The following is a 12,747-nucleotide window of genomic DNA, read 5'->3' as shown; positions in this document are numbered from 1 at the left end:
TGGAAGGAATTAAAAAAAGCTGTATCTCAAGCTTTTAATAACCAAATTCTCTTGTAATCTTACGAAGCTAGTTGCAAATCAGCAAGTATGTAGCTCAATACAGAGGGTGAAAGTACACAGCACACTCTCTCCTCGCTACAAGGCGGCGCGTCCTCGTCCGTGTGGAGCCGCGCTTTGCTGCGAGGCTTTAGCTGCTGCTCGCCAGGACGAGGTCTGAAAGCACCTGAAATGTTCCCGGTTCTCTCGCGGCAGCCCGCCCAGGAGCGCTGCTTCCCTCCCCGACGTCCCTCCTGCCTCCCCGCTCCCTGACCGTCCCTCCCGCCTCCCCGCTCCCTGTCCGTCCCTCCTGCCTCCCCGCTCCCTGACCGTCCCGCCTGCCTCGCCGCTCCCTCACCGTCCCTCCTGCCTCCCCGCTCCCTGTCCGTCCCTCCTGCCTCCCCGCTCCCTGTCCGTCCCTCCTGCCTCCCCGCTCCCTGACCGTCCCGCCTGCCTCCCCGCTCCCTGTCCGTCCCTCCCGCCTCCCCGCTCCCTGTCCGTCCCTCCCGCCTCCCCGCTCCCTGTCCGTCCCTCCCGCCTCCCCGCTCCCCGACCGTCCCTCCCGCCTCCCCGCTCCCTGACCGTCCCGCCTGCCTCCCCGCTCCCTGTCCGTCCCTCCTGCCTCCCCGCTCCCTGACCGTCCCGCCTGCCTCCCCGCTCCCTGTCCGTCCCTCCTGCCTCCCCGCTCCCTGACCGTCCCGCCTGCCTCCCCACTCCCTCACCGTCCCTCCTGCCTCCCCGCTCCCTCACCGTCCCACCGCCGCCTCCGCGCCCGCCGTCCGCCCCTCCCCCGCTGCAGCGCCCCCTGCGGGCGGCTGGCGAGGCGGCTCCCCCCGCCCCGGCTGCGAGTGGTTCGCTCCGCCCGCCCTCGCTGCCCCCCTGCGGGCGGCGGTGGCGCGCGCCGCCGCTGGCGCTCGATGCGGAACTGGGCGGGCGGCGCAGAGCGGCGGCGGCGGCGGCAGCGGCGCAGGTGAGCGGGGCGGGCCGGCCGGACGGGGCCCGCTGCCCGGTGCCGGTGCCGCAGGCGGCCGGGTGCGTGCACATGTCAAAAGCGGACCCTGCCCCGCCGACCCTACGTGTGGGTCGGGCTGGGGAGCGCGGAGCGCGGCCGGCGGCGCTGCCTGCGGTGACCCGCACCCGGACAGCTGGCGGCGGGGCCCCCCCGCCCGCCCTGAGCGCTGCCGCAGCCGCCCAGCCGGGCGCGGTGGTGATGCTCGGGAGCGGTGAGCCCTTCCGCAAGGTCACGGCCAGCGGCGGGCAGAGATCGTGGCTCGCCGTTGCGGGGAGCGGCGCCGGCCGGGCTCGGCTCCATCGTCCCGGGGCGCCGGTGGCGGGCGGGGCCGCGATGTCCCGCTGTGGCAGCGGGGCTCAGCCGGCCGCTGTCGGAGCCGTCCCCGCGAGGGAGCGGCAGCAGCCCCTGCGGGGTCGCTTGCGGGTTTCCAGCCGGGGCTGACCGGCTTCGGGAATGGCGGCGTGGCCGGCCGGGGAGGGGGCTCGGCCGGCGGCGGAGGTGTGAGCGCGGGGCCGGCGCCCTCGGTCCCGGGCCTCCCGCGGCTTTTCCTCGCTCTCTACCGGGAGGAAGCAGACAGGATAGTGAAGGAAGGGAGAAGGGCGGCGCAGGGCCAAGATCCCCTTGGAAAGGGTGAGGTATGCAGCCTTGTGAAGAGCTTGCTGCGGTAATGTGACTGGAAAGGTGCTTTTACTCTTTGGTTTGTAAACAGCAGATCCTGTTACTCCGCAAGACAATAGAATAGGAAATCCACTTTATATTGGGCAATTTCTTATGAAGTCGGCTATAAATCAAGAGCGTTTTCCCCTCAGAAATGGGTATCACCACCTTGTTGTGTTGCTCGCTTTAATTGTCAGGCGGAGGAGGGGAAGAAAGCTTGGTCTGTGTCACTGTTCATGTGGAGTCACGATAAAGAAGTGTTTCGAGAAATGATGAGCTTGGAAGGAAACTGATTTGTTTCCCGTCTTCTCTCTGTTTTTCCCCTGAGCTCTCCCATATAGCACACTGTTTTCAGTCATATGCAAAATAACATACATTATAAATTTGAAGCCCCATGGAGACGAGGTAGAACTGTGATCTGGCAATATGTTGTGCTCTCCCTCGACAAGCCAGCCATTTTCTCTACATCCAGTGTGACTCTGGGTCATCTTTTCTGTTGGTGGGCTCTCAAGTGTCCTTGCTGTGTTCCTTGCACCATTGCTTATCTGCCAAAAGGATGCTACTTGTAGACACAAGCAAGGGGAGGGAAGATGTATTGTGGTGTCCTGACGGTCACATAATCAAACCAAAGTCATCCAAATATAGGTTATTTGGGAAGTGTCTCTATTTTTGGACTTCATACTGCTTGAACCTAGGGAACTGTTTTGGATTGGGCACAAAAAGTACTTGCTGTTTTCAGCACTAATGAAGAGCTGCAGTCCTGACACATCCGAGAGAGCACTTCACATCCAACATAGCTAAAATGCAGTTTTTACAGGATCTAATCTGGTCATCCCCTCATAGCATGTTATGTAACACTGAACTGATAGATCATTCCAGCTATAAAACACTATTTTTGTCTTACTGTTGTATAGCTAGAAAATGCACAGAGTTTGAAAACAATTTAATAGACACTGGAATTAAATGCACACTTGTTAAGTATCTTACTGTGTGTTTAATAAAATGCAAAATCATCAGCAAGTCTCTAGAATGCTTTTGTTTGGAGAGTAATACAGCCTTGTGCTCACTAAAAGACCTTGTACCTGCTTGTCCAGTGGTGCTGCAGTTGTATCACAAGTCTGGACTCTTGTGTTCTTATCAAATTAACAGGTTTCAAGCTGTAAGCTTCAGAGTCTTACTGCACTGTTTTCTGCAGCATTACTGCTTTTAGAATAATTCTATTTTACTGGATGGGCAGAAAAGGAAAACAGTATCCTCACTGAAAGAACATTGTCCACACAAAATGCATAACATGGCCAAGAGACAGTTCCAGGATGTGTGTTACGTGCCAAAGCCATGAATGGTGGTGAACCAAAGGCTGTGTAGAAACTGACCGAAAAAAAAAAAAAGTCTTTGAGTTTAAGGTTTTCATGGAAAAGCATAAATATACTAGAGGGCAAACCTCTTCTTCAACCATGATACCATTCTGCAGCTCTTTTGAAAGCAGACAGGGTGTGCATATAGTGAGTGAATCACTGAATGTGCTGAGTTGGAAGGTACCCACAAGGATCACTTGAGTCCAACTCCTGGCCCTTCACAAGACCATCCCCAAGAGCCACACCGTGTGCCTGAGAGTATTGAGTCCAACTTCTGTCTGTTTCAGAAGGATTTGGGGGTCAGAGCAGTAAAAGTTTCAAGGATTTTTAACACTAATCCTTGCCCACCAAGCCAAAGTAGCTTTTTAGGTTTTAGAGCATCAGGACTGATGGTTCAGTAGAAATGGTAGAGGCATCAGTGCATTTCAGGCCTTACTAGAACACTTGTTCATATCATCTTCCTGAATTAAATTAGTGTTGGCTTTGATTTTATCTGCCTTGGCATCAGGGGCATAGAGGCTCGTAATTTATAGCTTTTTCCCTCTCACCTCAAGCCATATAGAATACTCAGGTTCTGTATAGACAGGATATACTAGGCATGCCTCTATCAAGATGTTCAGTCTGGTCTATTTAATATATTCTGTGATGAGCCAGTTGAAAAACCAAATATTTATGAAAATTGTGAGTGTTAAATTAGAAAGTCACAAGTATTGCTAAATTCTAAGAGAATAAATTTCTTCAAAGGTTTTAATTACAGCATTCCAGCTAATAGGTTTTCTCTGATACTCCTTTCCAGATACATTTGTTAGAGGAATGGCTTTCTTTTTTTGTGAGGGGGAAAAAATTGGTAGAGATTTAGTATGTGAGAGGGGATAACAAATGGTGTAAAATACGGTATCTTCCCTGTCATTTCACACTGTCATTTTTTAACTGGATTTGCCACCATAGTCACAAGATGGTAATTGATACTTTTATGTTAAAACTTAGTACAGAGGTGAATGATTCACTTACTTTCCATTAGGAAGGAATTGGAGATAGGCAATGCATATGTTACAACCCAGATGAATTCCTGAAATGTCCCTTGGCCCTGTTGTGCCTGCATATAAGCTATACTGCATTAAATTTCCAGGCAGTTGATGTAGTTGTTCAGTGCACTAGTAGAAAATACAGATACAGCTTCTGATTAGGGATTTGCAGCAATGAGGAAAGGATTTAGAAAAAAAGAATGAAAGAGCTTTATATGCAAGATTAATATCATGTCCCCAGTTTAAACAGCTTTCATCTATTTCAAGATATAAATTTTGATGAAGTAAAAGCATTTTCACTGACCTAATAAGACACAAAGTGAAATAAAAATGAGCATCATGAGGCATCAAATAGAAAGGAATGTATTTTAGTGGGATAATCTGTTAATCTGTGGAAAAATTGTGATATTTCTTTTGAAGACAGAATGCTTTGCTGCTTTTCCTTCTCTACCTTGAGAGCTATGAAAAACTTACATTGACATTCACTCTCTGTAACTGAACGTGTATAATTCAGCTGGTCTTTGCTCTGTTGTTTGAGCTAAAAAATAATTTTAGAGCAATTAAGTTCTCTGTCACTGGATCTCCTTAAACCTGTCAAAATGCCATGGAAATCACTGTTGATTATTGACAAATATGCTCCTGATTTTTGTCTTGGAACTAGAATACCCATACTAGAAAACCCAAGCCAAGCCAACTGATGAAGTGACCCATGTGCTGCCAGGAGCTCTGAAATATCTTTACACTGGGGAACTCCCAGATGGGGAGGCTGTGCCTGTTGGTGCCCAGAAACCACTGAATCGTGAGAGGTTGTGTTCACTTTAGATCACTGGTACTAGCAGGTCCCTTGCAGGGATTTTAAAGTAAGAAGTGCTGCTTGCATACGCCTAAATTACTTAAGCTGAGGCAGTTCTCATGGCTGTGATCCCAGACACTGCAGTTAAATGAGAGGCTCTTGTGTTTCTGGGTTGCTGTGAGAAATAATGCATCAGCGTAGCAGCAAGGAACAAGGTTTTATGGTTTTCTGTTTCTTACACAGCCTTCACTGTTTCAAAGCAGCAGCATCCCTCGAAACAGAGCTGGTCATCCTGTTGCCTTTGATGTATCTAGTAATGTGTGTCAGATACCTCCTTTTTGTTTTGTTTGTAACTAATCTCTAAACAGTTGTGAGAATCAGGGAATTAACATTCGTTTTTTTATACAGGGGACAAAGATAATGTTACTGTCAAATTTGTTATCTGATGACATCCAGGAACTGTGTGTTATCTTTTGAGCAGAGCAGCCTTTTTTTTCATATCCTGTTACTTTGTCACATCTGCAAGATCAGTGCCTGGGTTGTGTCCTGCTTCCCATTATATTCCAACTGAATTTCCCAATGTCAGTGTTAAACTTTTTTGACTGCCTTCTTGCCTGTAGCTTTGACACCAGCTTCCCTGGATCTCTGCTTGCCTGGCTATCTTGTACTTGCTCTGGAAAGGCCCTTGTGACAGGAGATGAGGAGTTGCACCTCTGCCTGTTTCCATGTCATCAGCTAGTGGGCGGAGAGGAGTGCTTTTTGTGATACAGATAATTAAGAATCACAAGCAGTATCCACCAAAATTTGTTGCACCCACAAGCACTGAGCCACTCTGCTGCCCTGTCTATTTCCTCTTGATAAACAGTTAAACTGCTCTGCTGGAGCCACGAGCTGGGCACGCTTCTTCTGTCCTCCAGGCCACCTGGTTTCTCCCTTCTCTCTTGTTAGTAGTCTTAAGACATACCCAGCAGGGTGGTGTTTTCCCTCCTTCCTTTGCCCTGGTGACTGCCCGTGTCTAGAAGGTCCTCTCGGGAGCCCCTGCTCTGTCATTTGCTGGCTACAGCAGTTGCTTGAGGCGGTTGCTGTCCCTTCTTCACTCTGAGCTTGCTTCCCCCCAATGTTTACATGTGGGTGAGTCTGCCAAACTCATGCTTCTCACACCCCAGAGAGCGAGAAAATGGGCTTGTCTCCTTTATTTCCTTTCTGTTTTGACCAGCTGGTACTATGATTTATCACCAAAATTAATTGTAGGATTGGTCTGAGAGTAGGAATTCCTGATCTCCCACAGTGTTGACAAAGAGAAGGGGAAGGTGTGTAGAGGGAAGGAATAACAAGCAGGTGGCACACATGGGGAGACAGGCTGTGTGCTTCTAATACAAGGCAAAACAGATGTGAGGCTCTGAGTTCTGAGACGCTAACAACAGCCAAATGACTGCATTATTTCAAGTACTTTAATTTCTGGTTCGCATTATCCTGAACAATGTTTTAGTGTTTCCACATTGGTTGTGAGCATTCCCCCTCTTCTGTCTTACAAATGGATGTAATTTATTGTTGGGGTCCCATTTGTCTGTGTGACCCATTTCCAGGAAAGAGTCAAATGTGCCTGTATCTGGTGGTGGTGGTGCCATGAGTGATGTCTCCTGGCCCAGAGCTGCTTACCGTGGCTGGGGGAGGCACCGTGGCAAGGGAGAGCACTGAATAATTTAGCAGTTGAAGCTGCATCCAGCAGTTCTCTCAAATGTCACATGCTTTGTTGTTTTCTTGGTTTTTTTTTATGGCTGTACATTTGCACTATTTGGTTTTTTGAAGAAAACCTTCTCGATGCCTGCATTGTGGGAACCGTGGCCTACTGCTCAAATGGGAACTGGGCAAAGGGCTGGGAATGGAAGCATCTTGTGGGTGCTGGGGTCTAGACTGCACTCAGAAGCAGCACCAATGTTTCTCAGCTCAAAGCTCAAGCCTAAAGCAGTTCTGGTTTGGAGAAGAATGTAATGCTGTAGTGGTTGCAGGAGGTGTGAGGCTAGTTCAGTTTGGGGGCATTGTGTGGGTTTTGGTTTGTCCTTCCTTCCCCCTTGCACTTCTTGCACAGTGTATGACTGCAGATTTGAGGATCAGGGAAAAGCTGATGAGGCAGAGAGAATGAGAAGGCTCTCGTATTTTGTGATGATGATGTTTCACAAGGAGGGACAAAAAAGGACATACTTGAAAAGACTTGGCCCTGTGTTACTGTTCTCTCATGCAAATCTCTGGAGATTATTTTTGAATACGAGATGAATTTAAATTCAAACAGTGTAGAGCAGGAGAACTGGCCAGATTGGCAGAGGGTTTTTATGCCAGAATTTGTTCTGTGATTCTATAGTGAGCGGTGCTCTGTGTGCCCTGCACGAGGATCCTGCCCCGGGAGGATCACGAGAGCTATTCCACACAGTAAAGGAGGGGAGGAGAATAAGGTCTTTAACCTTAATTGAAGTATGTGAAATGTCCTGTGGCTGAGACTAAAATCTGTCATCTCCTTCCTATTAGGAAGTGGAGTACTATAAAAATGTGTGCTTTTCCTGCATTAGTTTGTTGTTGATGGTTTTCCCCAAGAGTGTAATGTAATAAAATGGATTACAGTATTTGCATACTGTTCTTCCTCACTTGCTTATCTCTTGTTGCTCATTCAAACTCGGGTCTTGATTTTTCTTCATGGCTTTCAGGTACCTCCTGGTGGGTGCAGCTCTGCCTCTGTGGGGCAGGTGCTGCTGGAACCACTCCTTTGCCTTTGCTGCTGCCTCCAAGTTCCTGCTAGGATTGCGAATTTGCATTAACACACTCTGCACGTTCTTTTTGTGCATGCACTGTGTGTCTGTGGAAGCATCCTGTGGGTACCTGGATAGGTGGATTTTGTCAGCTGTGGTCGGTGCTCGGCTTCCCATGGGCAAGAATGGCTTCTGATATTGTAGTACTCGTGGATACGGGAAACCTCACGGACTGGAAGGCGTTTAGCATGTTGCAGATACTGTGCTGTCATCTGGCCTGGGGCCTGCAGGTGCCAGGAGGGCTCTGTTTCAGCGCTGACTCCAGGCAGTCCTTGTGTCTGGCTGAAGCTTGTTTGTAGTGTGGGCAGTGCTGGGAGCTTTGGTGGTGGAGCAGAGGGGGTGGAGCACTGCAGCTGCTCTATAAATATACCCAACAGGCTAAAATCTAGGTACTAAAAGATTGGGTTGCTATGGTGATTGATCTGAATCAGATTACCTGTGGGTCTGTTTTCACAGCATGTGCATGTGTGGTGACTGCGTGATCTTGCATGTACAGCAGGCTGCTTTAGCCAAGCATTTGGCTGAAGCAGGGAGGAGAGAGGAAGCAACACTGAAGGGCTGACATATGGCAAGGACGGGAAAATCTGTCACTATAGCAACCGGGAACCTGAATCCGTGATGCTGCAAAAAGGTTCCCATCTGTGTGGCATGATACTCCTGTTTGTGGACTAATTCTGGTCACCTTCAGTCCATTTGTCAGCACCCCTGCCCATGCTACTTCCATTTTGCTCTGGAAAAATAATGTAGAGGCTAAATATCTTGGCTGTGTCAGTACTGTTTTCAGAAGGCAAAGAGATGATATTATATAGTAGGAAAGGAAGAAATCTTTAAATTATTGTAATTATTGAGAAGGGCTTTAAAAGAAGTCTTCTTGTATTGCCAAAACCTGTTTTCACCATTCATTCTTTAATTTTCTTTAATCTGGCTTGTTCTGTCCTTTCCCTCAAGATTTATCAATAAATGGAAAGTGGAAGTAGTTGGGGTGCATCTGCTTTTTTACCTGTAAGCAACTCTTACTGATGGAAGTGATGCATATGCTCCAGGGTGGATGCTTTTAGAATTTGCCTGCAGACCTGTTCTCTACCAGGTGATTTCTTATGCTTGGAACTATCCCTAGGCATTTTGCAGAACCACACCTGTATTATAGACTAGCCATACTAGATAAATATGCCATTGTCTGTTTAGGCATGCATGCTTGCAAAAAATGCCTTTTTTTTTTCTTCAAAGTGCTCGTATCTTCTTAGGAGTCACAGTGTTGGCGTGCAGTGCTGCCTTGCCAAGGTGCATGGTAACACACAAAGCAGCTGCACCAGTATAGCAAGTCCATCCAGGTCAGATTTTAGAAATTGTTCCATGTTCTGTCAAGTTCTGGAGAAGGGGAGGTGTTCTCATCTCTGCTGTTGTCTGTGTTTCTTGTGTTAGCAGAAACACTGTAGTATCTGGATAATAGCAATAATGAGCTTCCTAGAATGTTGCATATTTTAAAGTATAAAACTATTAGCAGTGTTTTATATGGTTGTTAAGCAGAAGAAATGAAAAATGGCTCATGTGAAAAGAGGACTGCTTGTCTTCTTCTTTAAAAGCTTAATACAAGCAAAAATAGTGTGTGCTATACCAGAGATAACATCTGGGATCATTTGAAACACACTGGGAAGAAGAAGTAACCAAAAATTCAGTGGTAAAGATTCCATAAAGATTATTAAAATGTCTAAAGATAGGTCAGATCTACTATGAACAGTTCATATTGTGCTTCAAACCATGTTGTTTTCAGTTCAACAGTGAGTTAAATGGAGTTCCTGCCCACACAGGTGAGGTTGGCTGGTCCTCAGATACACCTAATTCTCATAGCTTAGCAGATAGATCTAGGTGTGTGATGTGAGAAAAAGAAACAAAAATCAACCCAAAAGTGGGCATTGAAACTCCTGACCCTATCTGTGTTTGTTTAAGCTTTCAGTTTAGTTTGATTGGTGAGTCTTGAGTTCACAGAAAACAATGCACTAAGGTCAGGCATAGTGGGCATAGTGGCTATTAGTTCTCAACTCCGTACAGACTGTCTTGGCTGAGAGTAAATAGAAATTCAAGATGTTCCAAGGAAACGAAAAATTTAGTTCCTTTCTGGCATGGCTGAAAATTTGGTCTTTCACAAGGTGAAATTTCAGTGAACCATAATTCATGTGGCTTCTGTCCTGTAATTTGTTCTGTCTCCTTCACAATTTCCTCTTTTTTCTCTTGCAAATTAATGTCCCATGTATGCTCTTTATTCAGTCAGTGTGCAGATGGAATTGTATGATGCTGATTTATATTCTAAAGGTATCCATGCACTGGTGAAATGTGCAGTATGATCCTTTTACTAGATAAAAGCTGGAGATAATGGAAGAAGAATCCTTTCTGGAACCATCTTAAAGTATGGAAGAGTTGCAAGGAAAGCAGGGATTAGCACATTCCTGTTGGAAATTAATCTGTTGTCTTCACATCATTTTTGCAAGCAATGATGTAAATACCTGCTGAGCATCATGCTGTTTGGGGTAAGCCTGGCCTATTAAAGCTGGAAGCCTCTCTGTGAGGAAAACAACGGCAGGTGAGTGTGGTGGGTTGACCTTGGCTGGATGCCAGTTGTTCATCGAGCCACTCTCTCACACCCCTCCTCAGCAGGACAGGGGGAAGAAAATGAGATGGAAAAAACCTTGTGGATCAAGGTAAAAGCAGTTTAATAAAGCAAAGATTGCATCCATGGAAGCAAAGAAGCCCAAGAAATTTTATTATCTACTTCCCAGAAGCAAGTGCTGTCCAGCCATTTCCTCGGAAGAAGAGCTTCAGCAGGCTTAGTGGTTGCTCCAGAATATAAATGTTTTAAATAATGAATTCTCTGCCTTTCTCCTCCTCTCTCTTTTATCCTGAGCAGATGTCATATCCTTCTGGTCAGTTTGGGTCAGCTGTCCTGCCCATGTCCCCTCCCAAGACTTTGCATGCTCCCCAGCCGCTGCTGGGGGGAGGATGTTGGAGATGCAGCCTTGATGCTGCGCCAGCACTTCTCAGCAGTAGCTAAAACAGTGGTGTGTTATCAACATCTTTCCAGTTACCAGTACACAGCACAGCGCTGGGAGAGCTGCTGTGGGGAAAATGACCTCCTTCTCAGCCAGACCCCATACAGTGACACAAGTGGTGTTAACAGTTTGTTGTAGTCAAGTTATTCTTTGACTAAATTGCTTTTTTCATCTAGATTTGTGTCTTGAATGAGAAGACACAATGAAGATTGAGGACTCCAAGGGATAGACGAAATAGGGTTACTGCACAACTCATGTCTCTTGGGACTAATGCAGGGCATGGGTCTGACGCAGATGACTCTAAACTGATAAAAAGTCTGCTGTGGTTCTTTCATGCTGCCATATCCGTCGTGTGGTGCTTTTCATGAGTGTGTGTGTGTGTTTATATAGACTTTTTATTTCTAGGAGGACTTTAAATTGCAGAATACCATGCAGATTGTCCTCTTAAGAAGTTGTGCTACAACCTAAAAATGTGGGTGTTTGGGGAATTCTGAAATGAAGAGTAATGCCAATAATAGAAGTGTTTGTTGTTTTGAACACTTTTTTCATATCTTGAGTTACTGGTAAGCTGTGGTTTTGTGCTGGCTCTGGCCTTTTTTCTTTGTGTCTAGGCTATGGTGCCAACTTCTACTAGTGAATATTGCTGACAGCTGCTGCAGTGTGTGGGTAGTGTTAGTTCTCACCAACCCATTCACCATCCATATAAGTGCATATTTCAATTTTGGTGTTGTCTGAGATGTGATCTCTTAGTACAGTATGTTTCTGTGGTGGGCCTTCACTTCTCTATTTTTCTCCTTTTCTGGAGCTGAAGTTACAGAAAGTCTCTTCTCAAGTGCTGCTTGAGGATTCAGCCTTCAAAGGGCTGGTTCCAATGTTTGCAGAGAGAAAAGACACTGCAGAAGACTATTTGAGAGAAAGCAATCTAAAGTTAAAGCAGTTTGAAAGAGAGAAGAAATTTTGACTTTGATATGTCAAAACCTGTACCATCTCAGAGTCAAGATAATCTCTTGGTTCAGGTCCAAACTCCAACATGAAAGAGGAAAAATTGAAGTATCTGTTGATTGTTTGATCTATTTCTGTCCTAATGTACTTAGTGTCTAAAATCTAGGAGGTATTGGAAGGATGATAGCAAATCTCTCAGAAGGAAACTACTTTACCTCTGTATTGCCTGTAAAGGTGTTGACTGTAGTTCTGTGATCGTATTATGTTCAGTCAAGTCTTCCAGATTCCCTTAACTGCTTTCTGCTACCTTTTCTTTGTACCTGCACAAGCATTTGTGGGGCCGCTTCGTGAACCAACAACAACAAAAAAAGCCAACCTAGTAAAACCAAAAGCTACAAGGGAGGAGAAGGGAGGGTGTTAGGTTTAGTCCATATCAATTCCACAGTCTATTTTCCCCTGTAGCTGCACAAACACTTCTGCCAGCACAGAGGAGGGAATGACACTGGCCTGAAAGCAAACTTCTGGCAGATAGGGAGGGGGAGGCAGGACTGTGATGCCTGTTTGTGTTGCTTTATACAGATCATCAATTGTGGTGTCTGATTCCAAGCAGGAGTAGGAAGACGAGTTCCAACAAATACTGATGTAATACTCTTCAAAGTGCTGTCATCAGCCATTACTAGATCTCTGAAGAGGCAAAAGATTGAATAGGGGAAGGCAAAAACCTACACTTGATTTTAGTTCTTCTACCTCTTTCTCCAATCCAACAAAATTCATCTCCCCAAAAATGCCTTTGTCCTCTTATGTCTGAAGCCCTGACACAACATCTGCATCAGTCTGGTCTCCCTTGTTGCAGTAGAAAGCAGAAATCACAGAAAGTGCTCAGATTTTTTTTAAAAAGAACTGACAGAAACTTCAATGTGTGGTGTCACTGGGTTGTAGCTTCAGCCATTCCAGCGACATTGTAAGCCCTGCATATGTTCCGTGTACTTGTCTGCTCAGATGTTCTTGAAATTTCATGGTTTCTGGGATCTTCATAATGCATACCTTGCTAGCTCCTTTGCAGAGCTGTGGGAAATATGTGT

At 46.4% G+C, this 12,747-nt stretch overlaps 1 protein-coding gene across 5 annotated transcripts in view; it reads left to right on the top strand.

The window, feature by feature from the left end:
- The first annotated feature begins 938 nt into the window (after positions 1-938).
- Positions 939-12,747, top strand: part of MADD (MAP kinase activating death domain) — a 72,222-nt gene continuing 60,413 nt past the window's right edge. For all 5 annotated transcript variants that reach the window (XM_082283498.1, XM_082283496.1, XM_082283497.1 and 2 more), the window contains exon 1: positions 939-1,006. The gene's annotated coding sequence lies outside the window, so the exon portion shown is untranslated. The remainder of the gene's footprint in view (positions 1,007-12,747) is intronic.

The sequence above is a fragment of the Coloeus monedula genome, assembly GCF_965178545.1.
Source record: "Coloeus monedula genome assembly, chromosome: 6".
NCBI lineage: Eukaryota > Metazoa > Chordata > Aves > Passeriformes > Corvidae > Coloeus > Coloeus monedula.
The sequence above is the reverse complement of the archived record's forward strand: the minus strand, read 5'-3'. Positions and strand labels throughout refer to the sequence as shown.